At 40.9% G+C, this 19537-nt stretch overlaps 1 protein-coding gene across 1 annotated transcript in view; it reads right to left on the reverse strand.

The window, feature by feature from the left end:
* LOC135527980 (nerve growth factor-like) overlaps positions 1-19204 on the reverse strand; it is a 41199-nt gene extending 21995 nt beyond the window's left edge. The window contains exon 1 of the mRNA XM_064956705.1: positions 18941-19204. The gene's annotated coding sequence lies outside the window, so the exon portion shown is untranslated. The remainder of the gene's footprint in view (positions 1-18940) is intronic.
* Between the last annotated feature and the right edge of the window lie 333 nt (positions 19205-19537).

Here is a 19537-nt window from a genome sequence, read left to right on the forward strand (position 1 = left end):
TAGGGCCCTGTGAGTGTGCACAGAGTGTAAAAATATGTCACATATACATACACACACGCCACACACACACACGCCACACACGCCACACACACGTCACACACACACACACACACACGTCACACGTCACACAAACACACGTCACACACACAAAACACCAGGTGACACTGTAGGAGGGGAGATTATGAATTGGTGTGAGAGAATGATCGCTGTAACCTCATATTCCATTGGCCAATGCCAGTTAATGCAATAACTGTGTCAGGTGTTCTCACCACACTACCTGACCAGGAATGAAGCTGGGTCGTAGGATTCTAACAAAACTAGGCAAGTCAGTTAAGAACAAATTCTTATTTTCAATGACGGCCTAGAACAGTGGGTTAACTGCCTTGTTCAGGGGCAGAACGACAGATTTGTACCTTGTCAGCTCGGGGATTCAAACTTGCAACCTTGGACATTTGCATGTCTTTAAGGCCCAGTGCAGTCAAAAACATGAGTTTCCTGTGTTTTATATATACTATAAGTATGTGGACACCACTTCAAGTTAGTGGATTCGGCTATTTCAGTCACACCTGTTACTGACAGGTGTATACAATTCAGCATACAACCATCCAATCTAAAATAGACAAACATTGGCAGTAGAATGGCCTTACCGAAGAGCTCAGTGACATTAAACGTGGCACCGTCATAGGATGCCACCTTTCCAACAAGTTGGTCAAATATCTGCCATGCTAGAGCTGCCCAGTCAACTGTAAGTGCTGTTATTGTGAAGTGGAAACGTCAAGGAGCAACAACAGCTAGGCGCGAAGTGTTAGGCCACACAAGCTCAACGAACGGGACTGCAGAGTGCTGAAGTGCGTAAAAAACATCTGTCCTTGATTGGCTGGAGTGGTGTAAAGCTCACCGCCATTGGACTCTGGAGCAGTTGAAATGCGTTCTCTGGAGTGATGAATCATGCTTCACAATCTGGCAGTCCAAGGGACAAATACATACTTTTGGTCATGTAGTGTATATTTCCACACTGAGGTTGGAATAATACTGTGAGAATTATGACAATGCCTGTTGGAAAGAGCTGTTTGAAAAGACCACGTGAAATTTCAGCCTGTTTTGATAGGATGGAGTTTTGGCCTGCCTGGTGACCTCAAACAGGCGGTAAATTAGTTAAACCAACAAGAGAGTTCCAAACCTCTGCCAATAACAGCTATTTTTCAGTTTTTTCTTTTTGGCAATTTGAATTGTTAACCATCACAGTAAGGTATTTAATTGTTACCCAGAAATGATTTGATATTGCGAAAGAAACGGCTACATTGAACATTTTTAAGGCCTGCCAGGCTTGGCTTTAGACGCAGACAGGGACTTAGTCATCTGAGTTACTGTCATTACATCATTACAATACGTTTTGGCACATTACTTTAACTTGACCCTGATTATAAAAGGAGAAGTAAACAAATACTTTTACTGAATCGGAGAAAGGAATAATGAGGAATTACCATTGGCACAACCAAAACCCAAAACTAAAGCTGTTTTGAAATTGTAGAATGACGAATCGAGACCCCTACCTGTGTATTTCTCAATGTGTGTAAAAGTCATAATTATTTCAGCCTTACAGATTTAGGAGATTAATTGAAGACAGTTTGCTACAGCAGGAAATGTATCCTACAGCAACAGGAAATGTGAATGATTTTTTTTGTAGGGGTTGATTTTAATTTTTTATTTATTTCATCTTTATTTAACCAGGTAGGCTAGTTGAGAACAAGTTCTCATTTGCAACTGTGACCTGGCCAAGATAAAGCATAGCAATTTGACGCATACAACAACACAGAGTTAGACATGAAATAAACAAAAACATACAGTCAATAATACAGTAGAAAAAAATAAAACAAAAAGTCTATATACAGTGAGTGCAAATGAGGTAAGATAAGGGAGTTTAGGCAATAAATAGGCCATGGTGGCGAAGTAATTACAATATATCAATTAAACACCGGAATGGTAGATGTGCAGAAGATGAATGTGCAAGTAGAGATACTGGGGTGCAAAGGAGCAAGATAAATAAATAAATACAGTATGGGGATGAGGTAGATAGATGGGCTGTTTACAGGTGCGGTGATCTGTGAGCTGCTCTCACAGCTGGTGCTTAAAGCTAGTGAGGGAGATATGAGTCTCCAGCTTCAGTGATTTTTGCAGTTCTTTCCAGTCATTGGCAGCAGAGAACTGGAAGGAAAGGCGACCAAAGGAGGAATTGGCTTTGGGGGTGACCAGTGAGATATACCTGCTGGAGCGTGTATTACGAGTGGGTGCTGCTATGGTGACCAGTGAGCTGAGATAAGGCGGGGCTTTACCTAGCAGAGACAACCTGTAGCCAGTGGGTTTGGCGACAAGTATGAAGCGAGGACCAACCAACGAGAGCGTACAGGTCGCAGTGGTGGGTAGTGTATGGGGATTTGGTGACAAAATGGATGGCACTGTGATAGACTGCATCCAGTTTGTTGAGTAGAGTGTTGGAGGCTATTTTATAGATGACATCATCGAAGTCGAGGATCGGTAGGGTGGTCAGTTTTACAAGGGTATGTTTGGCAGCATGAGTGAAGGATGCTTTGTTGCGATATATTCAATTCTAGATTTCATTTTGGATTGGAGATGCTTAATGTGAATCTGGAAGGAGAGTTTACAGTCTAACCAGACACCTAGGTATTTGTGGATGTCCACGTATTCTAAGTCAGAGCCGTCCAGAGTGGTGATGCTGGACTGGCGGGCAGATGCGGGCAGTGATCGATTGAATAGCATGCATTTAGTTTTACTTGCATTTAAGAGCAGTTGGAGGCCACTGAAGGAGAGTTGTATGGCATTGAAGCTCATCTGGAGGTTAGTTAACACAGTGTCCAAAGAGGGGCCAGAAGTATACAGAATGGTGTCATCTGCGTAGTGGTGGATCAGAGAATCACCAGCAGCAAGAGCGACATCATTGATGTACACAGAGAAGAGAGTCGGCCCGAGAATTGAACCCTGTGGCACCCCCACAGAGACTGCCAGAGGTCCGGACAACAGGCCCTGATATGTTTTAAAGTGAGAATTCCAAACTTTAGAAGACTTTTTTAAACCTTGAATACATTCCAAGTCAGAATTTCTGTGCAGGAAAATTCTCAGCAAAAAAAGAGTGCTCAAATTAAGATCGTACATCTGTATGACTCAACGGGATTCTGTTTTCTCCATTGTGAAGCCAAACCCTGGACAAGAACGCAGAAGAACTGACCGCGTCAGGCAGGAGAACAAAATGAAAGTCCTGGGGAGAATCTCAATTCGATTTTCTTGATTCCTGGCGTCCTCCCCTCTGTCCTCTCCTTGCTCTTTTCGAAAAGGTCAAAGGTAATTGAGGAGAGGAAACGTGGGAACAAATGCTCTTGTATGAAATAACTCTCCTTCTCTAGTGCGTCATATGACAACCGCAAATTACGTTTACAGGAGGTGGAATCACAAAATACATGTGCTTAGTGCTAAAAAATAAATGTAGCTAGTTGTGCAAGACATTTTACAGAGAAAAGAAGTATATGGTTTTTAATAAATGTTTGCATGCTTTTCTCATCCAAGAAAGGGAGTGTGGGAGATTTTAAATCTCTTCCAAGATCGGATACACCTGAGCAATCGGGGATAGGAGCAAAATCCTCCGTTCACCTATTTAACGAATTGACACTCCAGTTGGTGACCAGTTATTGGTTTCCGAGTCATGGAGGAGAGGGGGATGGAGGAGACTAGACAGGACAGACGTTTGCCCTATTGAGAATTTACCCAGATTTCACCAACAACTAGAACATGCTCCTTGATCATTATTCTTTTGTTGTCTGTGGCTCAACAATCAATCAACCATTCAGACAATAGTTTATCATGTGACATCAACATCCTGGACTTCCTAACAGGCTGGTGGTGAGGGTAGGCAACAACACATCTGCCACATTGGGGCGGCAGGTAGCCTCGTGGTCATAGCGTGGACTAGTCACCGAAAAGGATCGAATCCCTGAGCTGACAAGGTAAAAAACATCTGTCGTTCTGCCCCTGAACAAGGCAGTTAACCCACTGTTCCTAGGACGTCATTGAAAATAAGAATTTGTTCTTAACTGACTTGCCTAGTTAAATAAAGGTATAAAATAAAATTGACCTTCAACACAAGGGCGCCTCAGGGGACCGTGCTTAGTCCCCCCTGTACTCCCTGTATACCCACAACAGTGTGGCCATGCAGGACTCCAACACCATCATTCAGTTTGCTGACGACACGACTGTAGTAGGCCTGATCACCAACTATCAGAGACCTGTCAGTGCCAGGACGACAACCTCTCCCTCAATGTCAGGCAGACAATGGAGCTGATCGTAGACTGCAGGAAACGGAGGGGCGAGCACCCTCCATTTACATTTGACAGGGCTGGGGTGGAGCAGGTTGAGAGGTTCAAGTTCCTCAGTGTCCACATCACTAAGGATCTATCATGGTCCACACACACCAACACAGTTTTGAAGAGGGCACAGCAATGCCTCTTTCTTCTGAAAAGGCTGAAAAGATTTGGCGTGGGCCCTCAGATCCTCAAAGTTCTACAGCTGCACCATTGACAGCATCTTGACTGGCTGCATCACTGCTTGGTATGGCAACTGCTTAGCATCCGGCCGCAAAGTGCTACAGATGGTAGTGCAGTACAACAGTGCAACACTGGGTCCAAGCTCCATGCTATCCAGTACCTCTATACAAGCAGATGTCAGAGGAAGGCCATAAACATTTTCAAAGACTCCAGCCACCCTAGTCACAGAATGTTCTCTCTGCTACAGCACAGCAAGCGGTACTGATGCATCAAGTCTGGAACCAACAGGACCCTGAACAGCTTCTTACCCCCCAAACCATAAGACTGCTAAATAGTTAGTACAGGTAACTATATGGTTAACTTTTTAACTATCTGCATTGACCCTTTTTGCACTCACTTTTTTGACTCACTGCTGCTACTGTTTATTACCTCATACCCCTGCACATCGACTCGGTTCTGGTACCCTGTGTATATAGCCAAGCTATCGTTACTCATTGTGTATTTATTATTACATGTTTCACTTCTCTATTTACTCTATTTTATTTCACTCTGCATTGTTGGGAAGGGCCCTTAAGTGAGCATTTCACTGTTAGTCTACACCTGTTGTTTACGAAGCATGTGACGAATACAATGATATTTTATTTGACATGTGGAAGAGAATTCTAAATTCCTATTGTTGTGGGTGTGCTGCTGCTCCTACTGTGCTGCTTTTAAAACAAGGTAATATATTTTGTTTACATTTTTATTTATCCTACCATAACTCACACAAGTAATACGACAGAAACATAAGTATGACGTACAATTTAATTACAATGATGTTTGCTTGGCGTTTATTCTAGACAAATGCATTTACACGAGCAATGATATGGATGAATTTCAACCAAGAATGGTATGTTATCATAAACGGCTTCACCTTTTAACAAGGACTGAAGCAAAACGGCTCATCTCAACTGAAGCCCTGATTTGGAAAACTGTTTTTCTACCTGCTCCAGCTTGTCCAGGAGTTGGGAAATTGAGTTGACTTTCCTTTGCCCTCTGGTGATTTATTGAGTCTGAACATTCTAAGAACGATAATAGCATGCAATTGAAGCATACCCTTCACCATTTTCTTGACAACCGTCTTGTTTTATCTAGTTAGGGCGAAAGGCACGATAACTCTGTGGGAAATCATCTTAAATATGACAATTCCAGAGAGGGAAATTGGCAGGATGTTTTGATTCAGTGCAGATGTGTGAGAGTGGAGGAAGGAGAATGGCGTCTGGGCCTGCTGCAGGCCAAAGAGAACCTGTAGTAATCAGCTGCAGGACAGCTCTGTGTTCCAGCACACTGGCTCTGGCTGTTGTCTTGTGGAAGTGGGCTGTAGTCCAATGCATCTGCTGATCTCACAGATTGAGCCATTATTTACTATTCCATTCAGAATACCAAGAAACCAAAATCAACAAATGGGACTGTGAAGACCTGAAGATCATGTGCAGAGTGTCTGTTTAGAAATGTCTCTGCAAAGAGCAAGTTTAGAACTGTCTCAGACAGTAAAACAGGCCTGCATTTTGCTGTCTACTGCAAGACAGTTGTGATGTCTGCAATAAAATAAAAGTTTGATGGAATCTATGATTTGGTAGACCTAACAAAACAGGCATCAGAATAAACACCTGTATCTTTCCTTCTACCATTTGTCCTTAGATGTTTTCGTGTTGAAAACACAATTCAGCAATAAAGAAACATGAAAGTTCAAGCAGGAGTGTACCAGAAACTTGTATGGAGCTGGTGTTTGACTAGGACAGTTTCATTAGTCACTGATGGCTGTGTTTGGTCTCTGTGCCGGGACGGAACACCGCTGACCCCTGTCTCCGTACACACTGTCACTTTATACACATTAGCCTCCCTGGAACACAGCTGACCCCTGTCTCCGTACACACTGTCACTTTATACACATTAGCCTCCCTGGAACACATCTGACCCCTGTCTCCGTACACACTGTCACTTTATACACATGAGCCTCCCTGGAACACAGCTGACCCCTGTCTCCGTACACACTGTCACTTTATACACATGAGCCTCCCTGGAACACAGCTGACCCCTGTCTCCGTACACACTGTCACTTTATACACATGAGCCTCCCTGGAACACAGCTGACCCCTGTCTCCGTACACACTGTCACTTTATACACATTAGCCTCCCTGGAACACAGCTGACCCCTGTCTCCGTACACACTGTCACTTTATACACATTAGCTTCCCTGGAACACAGCTGTCAACAAGAGGACAACCAATAACTACAACCATAATAATACTTAGCAAAGCACATGCAAGGCTTTGTTTTTCTGCTGTAAGTTATATGTTTACATCAGTAACTAGATGGTTAAGATTTAAAGATTAGTACAGATGTTTCCATCCCCCTGGCATCATCATGCCTTCCTCTTCTGTCCCTATGCTTAGGTAGGAAAGGCAACTCTCTAGCACATTGCTCTGCTCAACTAAAACAAAGAGTAACACATATTTTGTCAACATGAATTTAGTTGGTAGATGTGCTCCAGTTTAACCAAATGGAAAGAGTCTTCGCATAAATAAAATGTCTCTCATATCATTCCACTGAATGATGTCAGTTAAGTAAATAAGGCAGAGAGCATCCTGTATCTCACAGCCAATACTGTAGTGTATTTTACAGTGTATATCTTGGACCAATGTCAGCCATGAGGCCTCTTTAGGCCCATTCAAGTCCAGCTAGGTCACTATGTTTTGCTTTGAAATTATGGAGGTTCCATCTGTTTACACCTTTGTTTCCTCTGTGTGCCTCTTTGGCTTGAATTGGCAGTCAGTCGGCGGCTTCAAAGAGTCTGTCCCAGATTGCATGTTGCTTTACGACTGCGAGCCGTGTCGGGAGGAAAGCATTGTTTGTTATGGTCTCCCTCTCGCTCCCAGAGTTGCAGAATGTGTTAAAAGGTATTGCTCTAGTTTAAAGGTAAGTCATGAGTGGCTAAAAAAAAACAGTGTGACCTTCAGTACCTACACGCTGCCTCCAAGTGGTCTTCACACGTTTCCGGTTCTCGAGAAAAGATCACTTTAGTGAGCTGCAATGGACCGAGCAAACCTGGCCCTGTTGTTTCTTTCAGATCATCTGAGCAGATGTTCAGATTTACATTATGTCCCACTGTATACAAATGTCTGCGGTTCTTCTAAATATTGAAATTAGATCCAACGTTTAGATACATAAATCTAGTTGTGCGGAACATCAGAGATGATTGCCCCTCTGCAAGTAAAATAAACGTAAAGCTTGTGATGTAAAACATTTGGACTGGCGTGTGCTATTTTACATGCACTGATGCTCTTGATCTCAAGCCTGGGCTCGTGGTTCCACGTAAAGGTGTTACCCGCAGTTGCTGTTTTTACTAAAGTGTAAAGCGTATCCATGAGTCTGACTAGTTTGGGAAAAGCTGCTAACAGACTGTAAGAAACTTCTTCCCCTCCAACTGCTTATTGTATTGCACATACAATAAATCACTCTATTTTTGCATACTCAAACGTCCTACTTACTTAAGACCCACGGGTATTTGGACACGGACAATAATCTTGACATTTGCAACCAAAAATGCACAAATTTGTCATAAGAAATGTTTGCCTTGGGACAGAGCAACAAAATACTGACTACCTGAGACATTAAATATACATTTAGAGTGTAAGTAGAGAACCATGTAATTGTGGTATAATCAGCTTTGAATTCATGTGCAGCAGTGGGAGTTCAACAAATCATTGCTTTCCCATCTACCCTTTGTTGATCGTTATTAAATGAGCTATTCCATCAAGCGTGTCTTATCGCCTATAAAAACACTAGATTTTCAATTTTACAGGTCATAGCCAGTCCAGGAGAGAGTGTAGAGGTTAGGTACATAGTCTAAGCCTCAAATCACTCTGCACTACCTCAAGAGGCATAACCGTTTAGAGTGATATTATCCAATGAGTTATATCATCTGTCCACTTCCATTTGAAGTGGAAAGTTGGACTGTGTTTATCCCCTGGCTGACCTCCATTTTGCCTATTAACTTGTCCAATGTTATTGTACTGTTACAATCCAATGTTATTTCTTCCATGAGGATTTCAAAAATGTGGTCTACACAAATTGCACAGTAGACCTATTGGTAACTGCCAAAATTAAGGAAAACCCAACATAAAATGTCTTTTAATAGGGCGTTGTGCCACCACGAGTCCCCAAAACAGCTTCAATGCGCCTTGGCATAGATTCTACAATTGTCTGGAACTATATTGGATGGATGCGATAAATTCCATATTTTTGGGGTTTTGTTGACAGTGGTGGAAAACGCTGTCTCAGGCGCAGCTCCAGAATCTCCCATAAGTGTTCAATTGGATTGAGATCTGATGACTGAGGCACACATACACACACCCTTTAAACCCCTTACATGCTGACCAGACCGGACATGTCGCATGTTATTCAATTAGTGCACCCACACTGCTCGCGCGCGCGCCAACGAGCGTCTGCGACGCCAGGGGCTAAAATAGAAGTCGTTCCTATTTCTGACGCAGATCGCACTGAAAGTCATCTCCTCATTGGTTATACCCATGTGGGTGATTGAAAGACGAACTTTGTTGCCGGTTGTCGTGGTAATACAATGAAAGTTTTAGATGCGATCACCATATAAGTTCAAAAATGAAAAGGCCTGGAAGGAGGAGAGACGACTGTGTGGATTAATTGTCAGAGTAGAGGTCCTTGTGCATTTCAGGTAAAATAACAACTCAATGTTTATATCCCAGGACAAATTAGCTAGCAACAGCAAGCTAGCTAAATAGCAGCTGGTTTGGGTTCTGTGTTATGCTCATTTGAGACCCCTCTTTCAAAGTCACTGAGATCTCTACTTCTAGACAAAATAGACAAAATAACTGGCCACTGGGCATTTTTATACATGACGCTAAGTATGATGGTGTTAATTACTTAACTCGGTAACCACACCTGTGTGGAAGTACCTGCTTTCGATATACCTTGTATCGCTCATTTACTCATGTTTCCTTTATTTTGGTTGTTACCTGTATATGTATGACTATATCCATTTGTAGATCTATCTTACCTGTTCATGTGGGATTGAGGCCTATAGCAGTAAGCAGGACATGGCTTGACTTTTGAGGTATGAAAATGTCTGAAAAACATATGATTTTTTTGTGAACTAACAGGTTATTTATAGGGTATCCTGCCTTGTTTGAACTATCTGTTAAGTTGGAATGGGCTAAACTGCTCTGGCACATAATATGTGAAAGCAAACTAATACAGACAGTATGTGTTTATGGCTCTCATCAACCCAAATGCAACACATATTGGGTCCTGCTACAAACCTCTTTCCTGTCTTGTTCTTGACTTAGACTGTCTTTCTCTTTTTTATTTCCATAATTGCAAATGTTGGTGCTCCTATAACTGCACGTAGTGGCTCTATACAGGGTCATAACACAAGTTATTCCAGTGATTTACTCTGCTAGAAAATCTGTGTAAAGTAGGCTATAGTGTGGCCAGGCATTCCAGTGCTATAGATATTTTTATTTGAAGGTGGTCTTTGAGGGGTGAAATTAAATGTGTTTTTCATAATATGGTTTAATCAGTTCATTCTTGTTCGGCAGCAATAACTTTAATTCAACCTAAACTAAAGTTAAACAAATATGACATTTGCCATCTGTGAACTATTCTATGGGTGTTATTGAACATCCAATTGAATCACCTCTCCATAAGGAGTGAATTTGCTATATAAATACGATCTTATATTCACTTTTGATTGAAAATGCCTCATGTTCTGAAACATGGGAGTCCAGGCCACCAGCCACCTGTGGGACAGATTGTTTGGCAGATGAACCAGGGACGTGTGGTCAAACAGCTGGGTGTCAGAAGAACCCTCCCTGGACCATAGCTCTGTGTAGCTCTGTATAGATGTATAGATGTGTAGCTCTGTATAGATGTGTAGCTCTGTATAGATGTGTAGATGTCTAGCTCTGTATAGATGTATAGATGTGTAACTCTGTATAGATGTGTAGCTCTGCATATATGTATAGCTCTGTATAGATGTGTAGCTCTGTATAGATGTGTAGCTCTGTATAGATGTGTAGCTCTGTATAGATGTGTAGATGCGTAGCTCTGTATAGATGTGTAGATGTGTAGCTCTGTATAGATGTATAGATGTGTAGCTCTGTATAGATGTATAGCTCTGTATAGATGTGTAGCTCTGTATAGATGTGTAGTTCTGTATAGATGTGTAGTTCTGTATAGATGTGTAGCTCTGTATAGATGTGTAGATGTGTAGCTCTGTATAGATGTGTAGCTCTGTATAGATGTGTAGCTCTGTATAGATGTATAGATGTGTAGCTCTGTATAGATGTGTAGATGTGTATAGATGTGTAGCTCTGTAAAGATGTGTAACTCTGTATAGATGTATAGATGATGTATAGCTCTGTATAGATGTGTAGCTCTGTATAGATGTGTAGCTGTATAGATGTGTAGCTCTGTATAGATGTATAGATGTGTAGCTCTGTATAGATGTGTAGATGCGTAGCTCTGTATAGATGTGTAGATGTGTAGCTCTGTATAGATGTATAGATGTGTAGCTCTGTATAGATGTATAGCTCTGTATAGATGTGTAGCTCTGTATAGATGTGTAGTTCTGTATAGATGTGTAGCTCTGTATAGATGTGTAGCTCTGTATAGATGTGTAGCTCTGTATAGATGTGTAAATGTGTAGCTCTGTATAGATGTGTAGATGTGTAGCTCTGTATAGATGTATAGATGTGTAGCTCTGTATAGATGTATAGATGTGTAGCTCTGTATAGATGTGTAGATGTGTAGCTCTGTATAGATGTGTAGCTCTGTATAGATGTATAGATGTGTAGCTCTGTATAGATGTGTAGATGTGTATAGATGTGTAGCTCTGTAAAGATGTGTAGCTCTGTATAGATGTATAGATGTGTAGCTCTGTATAGATGTGTAGCTCTGTATAGATGTGTAGCTGTGTAGCTCTGTATAGATGTATAGATGTGTAGCTCTGTATAGATGTGTAGCTCTGTATAGATGTATAGATGTGTAGCTCTGTATAGATGTGTAGCTCTGTATAGATGTGTAGCTCTGTATAGATGTGTAGCTCTGTATAGATGTGTAGCTCTGTATAGATGTGTAGCTGTGTAGCTCTGTATAGATGTATAGATGTGTAGCTCTGTATAGATGTATAGCTCTGTATAGAGGTGTAGTTCTGTATAGATGTATAGCTCTGTATAGATGTATAGCTCTGTATAGATGTGTAGCTCTGTATAGATGTATAGATGTGTAGCTCTGTATAGATGTGTAGCTCTGTATAGATGTGTAGTTCTGTATAGATGTGTAGTTCTGTATAGATATGTAGCTCTATATACATATATAGCTCTGTGTAGCTCTGTGTAGCTCTGTAGCTCTGTGTATATGTGTAGCTCTGTATACATATAGCTCTGTGTAGCTCTGTATAGATGTGTAGCTCTGTATAGATGTGTAGCTCTGTATAGATGTGTAGCTCTGTATAAACATGTAGCTCTGTATAGATATGTAGCTTTGTGTAGCTCTGTATACATGTGTAGCTCTGTATAGATATGTAGCTCTGTGTAGCTCCATATAGATATGTAGCTCTGTATAGATATGTAGCTTTTTGTAGCTCTGTATAGATGTGCAGCTCTGTGTATATGTGTAGCTCTGTATACATATAGCTCTGTGTAGCTCTGTATAGGTATGTAGCTCTGTATAGATGTGTAGCTCTGTATAGATGTGTAGCTCTGTATAGATGTGTAGCTCAGTGTAGGTCTGTATAGATGTGTAGCTCAGTGTAGCTCTGTATAGATATGTAGGTCTGTGTAGCTCCATATAGATATTTAGCTCTGTATAGATATGTAGCTTTTTGTAGCTCTGTATAGATGTATAGCTCTGAATAGCTCTGAATAGATGTATAGCTCTGAATAGAAGTGTAGCTCTGTATAGATATGTAGCTTTGTGTAGCTCTGTATAGATGTGTAGCTCTGAATAGATGTGTAGCTCTGAATATATGTGTAGCTCTGAATATATGTGTAGCTCTGAATAGATAGCAAAATAAATTGCTTATGTTTCAATTTGTAGAATAACATCTCCAAATACTTCTCAGGCAAATCATAACAGCATAGACGTACAATATCACCAAACTGAAATAGAACACACGTCACCTCATCGCATATATGTATCTGGATGTAAATATTGCGAGAAGAATTTTACAGGTATAATATAACATAATACAGTTTTCTAGGATTTTCACCTCCTGGTTCCATTGTGCTTTCTAGGATTTTTACTTCCTGGTTTCATTCTGTTTTCTAGGAATAAGGATCACAGAGCATTTAGACACCACTCTACCTGTTTGTATGCATTAGGTTAAGGTTTTTCCTTTAAAAGAGTTACAACTCAAAGAAACCATTAGGATGTCATAAATCCAGTCGTTAATTTATATTTATTATTGGTTAGAAAAATCAATGCTCAGTCCCAGGAATGCAAATTTCATTTTTGTTGGGCTGCTCTAAGGCCACATACGTCTCCCCTGTGCACTCTCCTGTCTGTTCTTCTACTAGTAATCCTGGGGATCAACCAGAGAAAAGCCCGGGGGCTTTGGTCTGAACCATGAAACCCCTCCGGCAGGCAGGGAAGGATTATCTTTCCCTCGGGACCTGTCTTCATCCCTTCAAACTGCCAACTCTGAGAGACATGTCAGGTGGAGTTAAGCACTGTAAAACACCTTCTCTAAGAACAAACCACACACAATATCTCAGGATCAGAGACTCAGAAAGGAGTGGATGAATGACAGTTGGTCTGGAAAACGGTTGTGCTTAAACCACATAAGAACTTGTTTGTGCAGGTCAGATTTGTGAGTACGATTTGTGCAGACCCCAAGAGCGGAATTTTAGGGAGTATTTCTCCATTATTAGCACAAGTTCTGTGTTAGCAGAGATGATGATGAGTATTATTCGAAGTAAAGCATCTGTGGTGTGATGCACTGCACACAGTTCTTCAAGCTCTGGTAAAATGAAGTGTGTTGCCTGCTGCATAGTTGAGGCCCACCCATTACAAATATCTAGAAATGTATCTCTGTTTATTTGGAATGCAGTAAACACCAGGTGGAAAGAGGTCAAAATCATTAGCAAAACATTTATACTGCTTGGTATCCTAAAGCCATTAGCCAATGCCCCAAGTGTTTCTCAGGAAGTTTGAGTACTGTGGAGATGAACATTTTAGTGCAGCTGCTCTCTTGCTTCCTGCAGCCTCACAGTCTTCACCAATAAGGAAGCACAATTCCCCTTTCAAAAGGAGAGAACAGGAGAAAGCCCCTCACATTTATCTCAAACTGTTCACAATGAAATTAAACACAGGCTGCACTGTCATGCAGTCAAAGCTAATAACCACTTTTGGATCTTTTTATTTTTATCTAACCTTTATTTTATCAGGCAGTCATAAGTGTATATTTTATCAGGCAGTCATAAGTGTATATTTTATCAGGCAGTCATAAGTGTATATTTTATCAGGCAGTCATAAGTGTATATTTTATCAGGCAGTCATAAGTGTATATTTTATCAGGCAGTCATAAGTGTATATTTTATCAGGCAGTCATAAGTGTATATTTTATCAGGCAGTCATAAGTGTATATTTTATCAGGCAGTCATAAGTGTATATTTTATCAGGCAGTCATAAGTGTATATTTTATCAGGCAGTCATAAGTGTATATTTTATCAGGCAGTCATAAGTGTATATTTTTCAGGCAGTCAGGCAGTCAGTATATTTTATCAGGCAGTCATAAGTGTATATTTTATCAGGCAGTCATAAGTGTATATTTTATCAGGCAGTCATAAGTGTATATTTTATCAGGCAGTCATAAGTGTATATTTTATCAGGCAGTCATAAGTGTATATTTTATCAGGCAGTCATAAGTGTATATTTTATCAGGCAGTCATAAGTGTATATTTTATCAGGCAGTCATAAGTGTATATTTTATCAGGCAGTCATAAGTGTATATTTTACCAGGCAGTCATAAGTGTATATTTTATCAGGCAGTCATAAGTGTCTATTTTATCAGGCAGTCATAAGTGTATATTTTATCAGGCAGTCATAAGTGTCTATTTTATCAGGCAGTCATAAGTGTATATTTTATCAGGCAGTCATAAGTGTATATTTTATCAGGCAGTCATAAGTGTATATCTTATCAGGCAGTCATAAGTGTATATTTTATCAGGCAGTCATAAGTGTCTATTTTATCAGGCAGTCATAAGTGTATATTTTATCAGGCAGTCATAAGTGTATATTTTATCAGGCAGTCATAAGTGTATATTTTATCAGGCAGTCATAAGTGTATATTTTATCAGGCAGTCATAAGTGTATATTTTATCAGGCAGTCATAAGTGTCTATCTTATCAGGAAACTAACAGGTTGTTGGCTGTTCAGTATTTCATGTTTCACCCCTGGTGTTATGTTATTGCTATTTGAACAATTTATTTTTGGATAGAAACTCTGAAACATGACCTTGTCTGAGGTCTCAGACTCGACAATAGTTGCTATCCATTGGAGTGCTGCGATTGGTTGGCCAAAATTCTGGGGTGGGGCTTAGCGAAGGGTAAATTCCATTTGTAGTTTGGCTCTCACTCATAGATGACTAACTTGACAGCTCTTTGAAAGGGAGCGAACATGGGCCTTGGGAACATACCTCAGTGTATCCGGAGAGGAAGAGGCAAAGCAAGAGTGCTTACTCCGCCCAAAATCTGTCCACCAAAATAAGACCATGGAGGTCAATGAGAGTCAAAAAATTGAATTTCTAATTTGCTACGTGAGGCTTATTTGATCAAATACAAGTTTCATAATGGTTAGGTTGTTATGAATGCGATTGTATGTGGATGCACGTGGCATTCCGGCAATTTTTTATTTATTTTTTAACCTTAATATCGGAGTTGTGACTGTTGTTCAAGCAGGTTGATGTTTATTGTCATGGAGGCAGAACTGAGCGGTTTCTGCTAGATGGGCCAGCTGCAAAGTAAAAAAATTGGCTATATCGTAAAAATTATGGAAATTAAGGTTAAGGCATTAGGGTTAGCAGTGGCGTGTCTTTACTATCATTAACTGAAGACTTTTTATCAAAGATTCTCTGTAATTAGTATTACGTGATTAGATTGATTAATCATGTAACCATAATTACTAGGAAGTCGGGGCACCAAGGAAAAATATTCAGATTACAAAGTTATAATTTCCTAAAAATAACTTTTCAGATATTTTATCTGATCAATTAGTCTTCGAATTAATTTATTATTTACTTTACCTCACGTTAGTCTCATTCCAAACTGCACAAACCCAGTCTTCACTATGAGTCATCCATACATCAATTGTCTTAAATAATTTATTTATTAATAACTAAGTAATTCACAGAAATGCATAAACAAACAAGGTAAATGTGGTTACATGAAATGATAGGAGAATGTGCCCTAGTGGGCTAAACTGGCATGGCGGCTTGTTTGACAAAAGGGGAAGTGAGGGTCTATTAAGAAGTCACTACAGAGTGATAATGATAACAATTGAAATGCTAATGAATGAACGCTCACTCATTCGGGAACAATTGCAATCATTATATATATATATTTACGCTCAGTGTGCCTTCTTAATCGCTGGTGAAAAGTTCATTTCTTTTGTAGAATTGTCTGTCTCTCCTCTCTCTCTCTCTCTCTCTCGGTTGTGGTTAGAGGGGATTGTTCAGTGACATTCGTTATAGTATGGATGTTTCGGTGGTTGTCGTTCTTCGCGTTCAATGATACCGAATTCCTAGCCGCAGACTATTAATTCATATCAAAGACTTGTTCTTATCCTGTCGGTATCGATAGTCTAAGAGTTTAACCACTTGGTATGGTTAAAAGATTCAGCAATGGTCTACAACCTTTGTCCTCTTAATGGAGAAAAACATGGTCTGCAACCTTTAGCCATCTCGTAATTGAGGTATCCTCGGTCTGCTGATAATTTCTCAAAGTTGGGTTTTATTCGGAATGGCAGAAAAGGAGCTGTCCCAGGTGGCCTGACCCTAACTGGGCTCAGGGGCGGTCCTCTGATTTAGTTCAAATTTTCTTCATTAAACAGTTCAAAGTCATATTACACAATTATACAAACAGTATCATACTCACTCATTCATCTTATACAACAATTAGATGTAAATCTCATATCTGAGGCTATTATATAAACAATGTTATGGTAATGTGGCCACACCGTTTCCCATGAACTTCCTCAAGTTGTGACAAACGGACCAGTTCGTAGCTGGATTCTTCATCGATCTTTTATACTTTCTCCGGAACATGAAATTTGTTCGTACCTCAAGTTCTGTGAGGTGGAAGGAATTCCTTTGTTCTCCATGAAAAACTACTCTCTCTATACTGTGTGTCCATGAGGAGATTCTCAGGAATTTACGACATCTCTCTGACCACAGCAACCTAGTTGACGGAGGAAAGGGGGAGGCAGGGAGAGGGGGATGGGCTTGCTATACCCAAAGAGGCCAACGTCATGACAGCAGCGTGGTTAGGGTTAGGCATGATGGTTAGCAGCATGCTTAAGGTTAGGTTTAAATCAGATTTTATGACTTTGCGGCTGTGCCAGCTAGTGACCATTCTGCAGAGCTGTCTCCAGGGCAATATATGCCAACTTAGATTGTTCACTTAACTGCCCTCTCATTAAATGGTCACACCTGATTTCTCCTCCCGCTTGCCTTCCATCTTTGAGGACATGTATTTGCATTGTTACAGCGGTTACTCGACTATTGTGTGTGTGTGTATATACAGTGCATTCGGAAAGTATTCAGACCCTTTGACTTTTTCCACATTTTGTTATGTTACAGCCTTGGATTACATTTTTCCCCTCATCAATCAACACACAATACCCCATAATGACAAAGCATTTTTGCAAAAAAAAATTGGGGAATTATCACATTTACATAAGTACTCTTTACTCTGTACTTTGTTGAAGCACCTTTGTCAGCGATTACTGCCTTGAGTCTTCTTGGGTATGATGCTACAAGCTTGGCACATCTGTATTTGGGGAGTTTCTCCCATTCTTCTCTGCAGATCCTGAGCACTATGGAGCAGGTTTCGACAATGATCTCTCTGTACTTTGCTCCGTTAATCTTTCCCTCGATCCTGACTAGCCTCCCAGTCCCTGCCGCTGAAAAACATCCCCACAGCATGATGCTGCCACCACCATGCTTCACCATAAGGATGGTGCCAGGTTTCCTCCAGACGTGAAGCTTGGCATTCAGGCCAAAGAGTTCAATCTTGGTTTCATCAGACCAGATCAGATCTTGTTTCTCATGGTCAAAGTCCTTTAGGTGCCTTTTGACAAACTCCAAGTGGGCTGTCATGTGCCTTTTACTGAGGAGTGGCATCCGTCTGGCCACTCTACCATAAAGACTTGATTTGTGGAGCGCTGCAGAGATGGTTGTCTTTCTGGAATGTTCTCCCAAATTACGGACAATTCCTTCAACCTCATGGCTTGTTTTTTTGCTCTGACATTTACTGTCAACTGTGGGACCTTAGAGGCAGATGTGTGCCTTTCCAAATCATGTCCAATCAATTGAATTTATAACAGGTGGACTCCAAGTTGTAGAAACATCTCAAGGATGATCAATGGAAACAGGATGCACCTGAGCTCTATTTCGTGTCTCATAGTAAAGGGTCTGTATACTTACATAAAGAAGATGTTTTTTTTTTTTAAATTTGTTGTATGTAAATGTGAAAAAATTGATATTATGGAATTTTGTAGAGAGAGAGAGAGAGAGAGAGAGAGAGAGAGAGAGAGAGAGGTAACCTGAGGCTAGGCTATGAGCTAATACTCTCCCTGAGGAAACAGATCAGATGGAAGCTGCCCATTCAACAATGGGCTTCCATCTCTACCTCCTGTCTTCTGAGCCCTCAACCAGGCACCCTGGTCAAAGCCAGTTTGGGATTGAAATGCCGAAGTGGCTAGGTGGAAAACATGTATTTAAACAAAACATTTTTTAATGGTATCCTCAACCAGTCACTTCAGAGAGACCAGACCACTGAGATGGAATGTTAAAGCTTGCAAGCAAGTACCATAATAAATGTCATAAATTGATATGGAATGAATTTAGAGCCTTTAGTACACAGTTGGCGAAGAAGGTATTTGACTAATTACAAGAACTATATCAATATTTTAAAGAGTTCAACAGTATACTCTTCTGTTCAGCAATGTTGTTTTTCTATACAGTATATAAAGCTTAGTCATATAATTTCCTACCCTTTCTTTTGACACAAGGGATGAGTAAGTATGTTTCCCAATGTGGCTTCACAAAACAACAGCAGAGTGGGTGAACTTAAGAGTGTAAAGTCTCCTACCTCTGCAACGGCTCCTCTCCCCTCTTCACAAATGGATGTCGCAACCAATACTAGGCTATATTCCAGTGTGTGAGTTATTCCACAGGTTTATCTTCATAAGTCAGGTCTCCTTCTCATTGAGGGAAGACAATCCACTCAGGCTCTTGCACTTGTTTGAAAATCGATTGTTCTGAAAAGTCAGTGGAGTCCTAGAGCTCCTTTCATCTGGGCAAAATGCTACAGGTCCTAGTGCCTGGAGCTCCTTTCAGCTGGGGAGAATTTTACAGGTCCTAGTGCCTGGAGCTCCTTTCAGCTGGGGAGAATGCTGCAGGTCCTAGTGCCTGGAGCTCCTTTCAGCTGGGGAGAATGCTGCAGGTCCTTGTGCCTGGAGCTCCTTTCATCTGGGCAGAATGCTACAGGTCCTAGTGCCTGGAGCTCCTTTCAGCTGGGGAGAATGCTGCATGTCCTTGTGCCTGGAGCTCCTTTCATCTGGGCAGAATGCTACAGGTCCTAGTGCCTGGAGCTCCTTTCAGCTGGGGAGAATGCTACAGGTCCTAGTGCCTGGAGCGCCTTTCAGCTGGGCAGAATGCTACAGGTCCTAGGGCCTGGAGCGCCTTT

The sequence above is a fragment of the Oncorhynchus masou genome, chromosome 5 (assembly GCF_036934945.1).
Source record: "Oncorhynchus masou masou isolate Uvic2021 chromosome 5, UVic_Omas_1.1, whole genome shotgun sequence".
Lineage (NCBI taxonomy): Eukaryota > Metazoa > Chordata > Actinopteri > Salmoniformes > Salmonidae > Oncorhynchus > Oncorhynchus masou.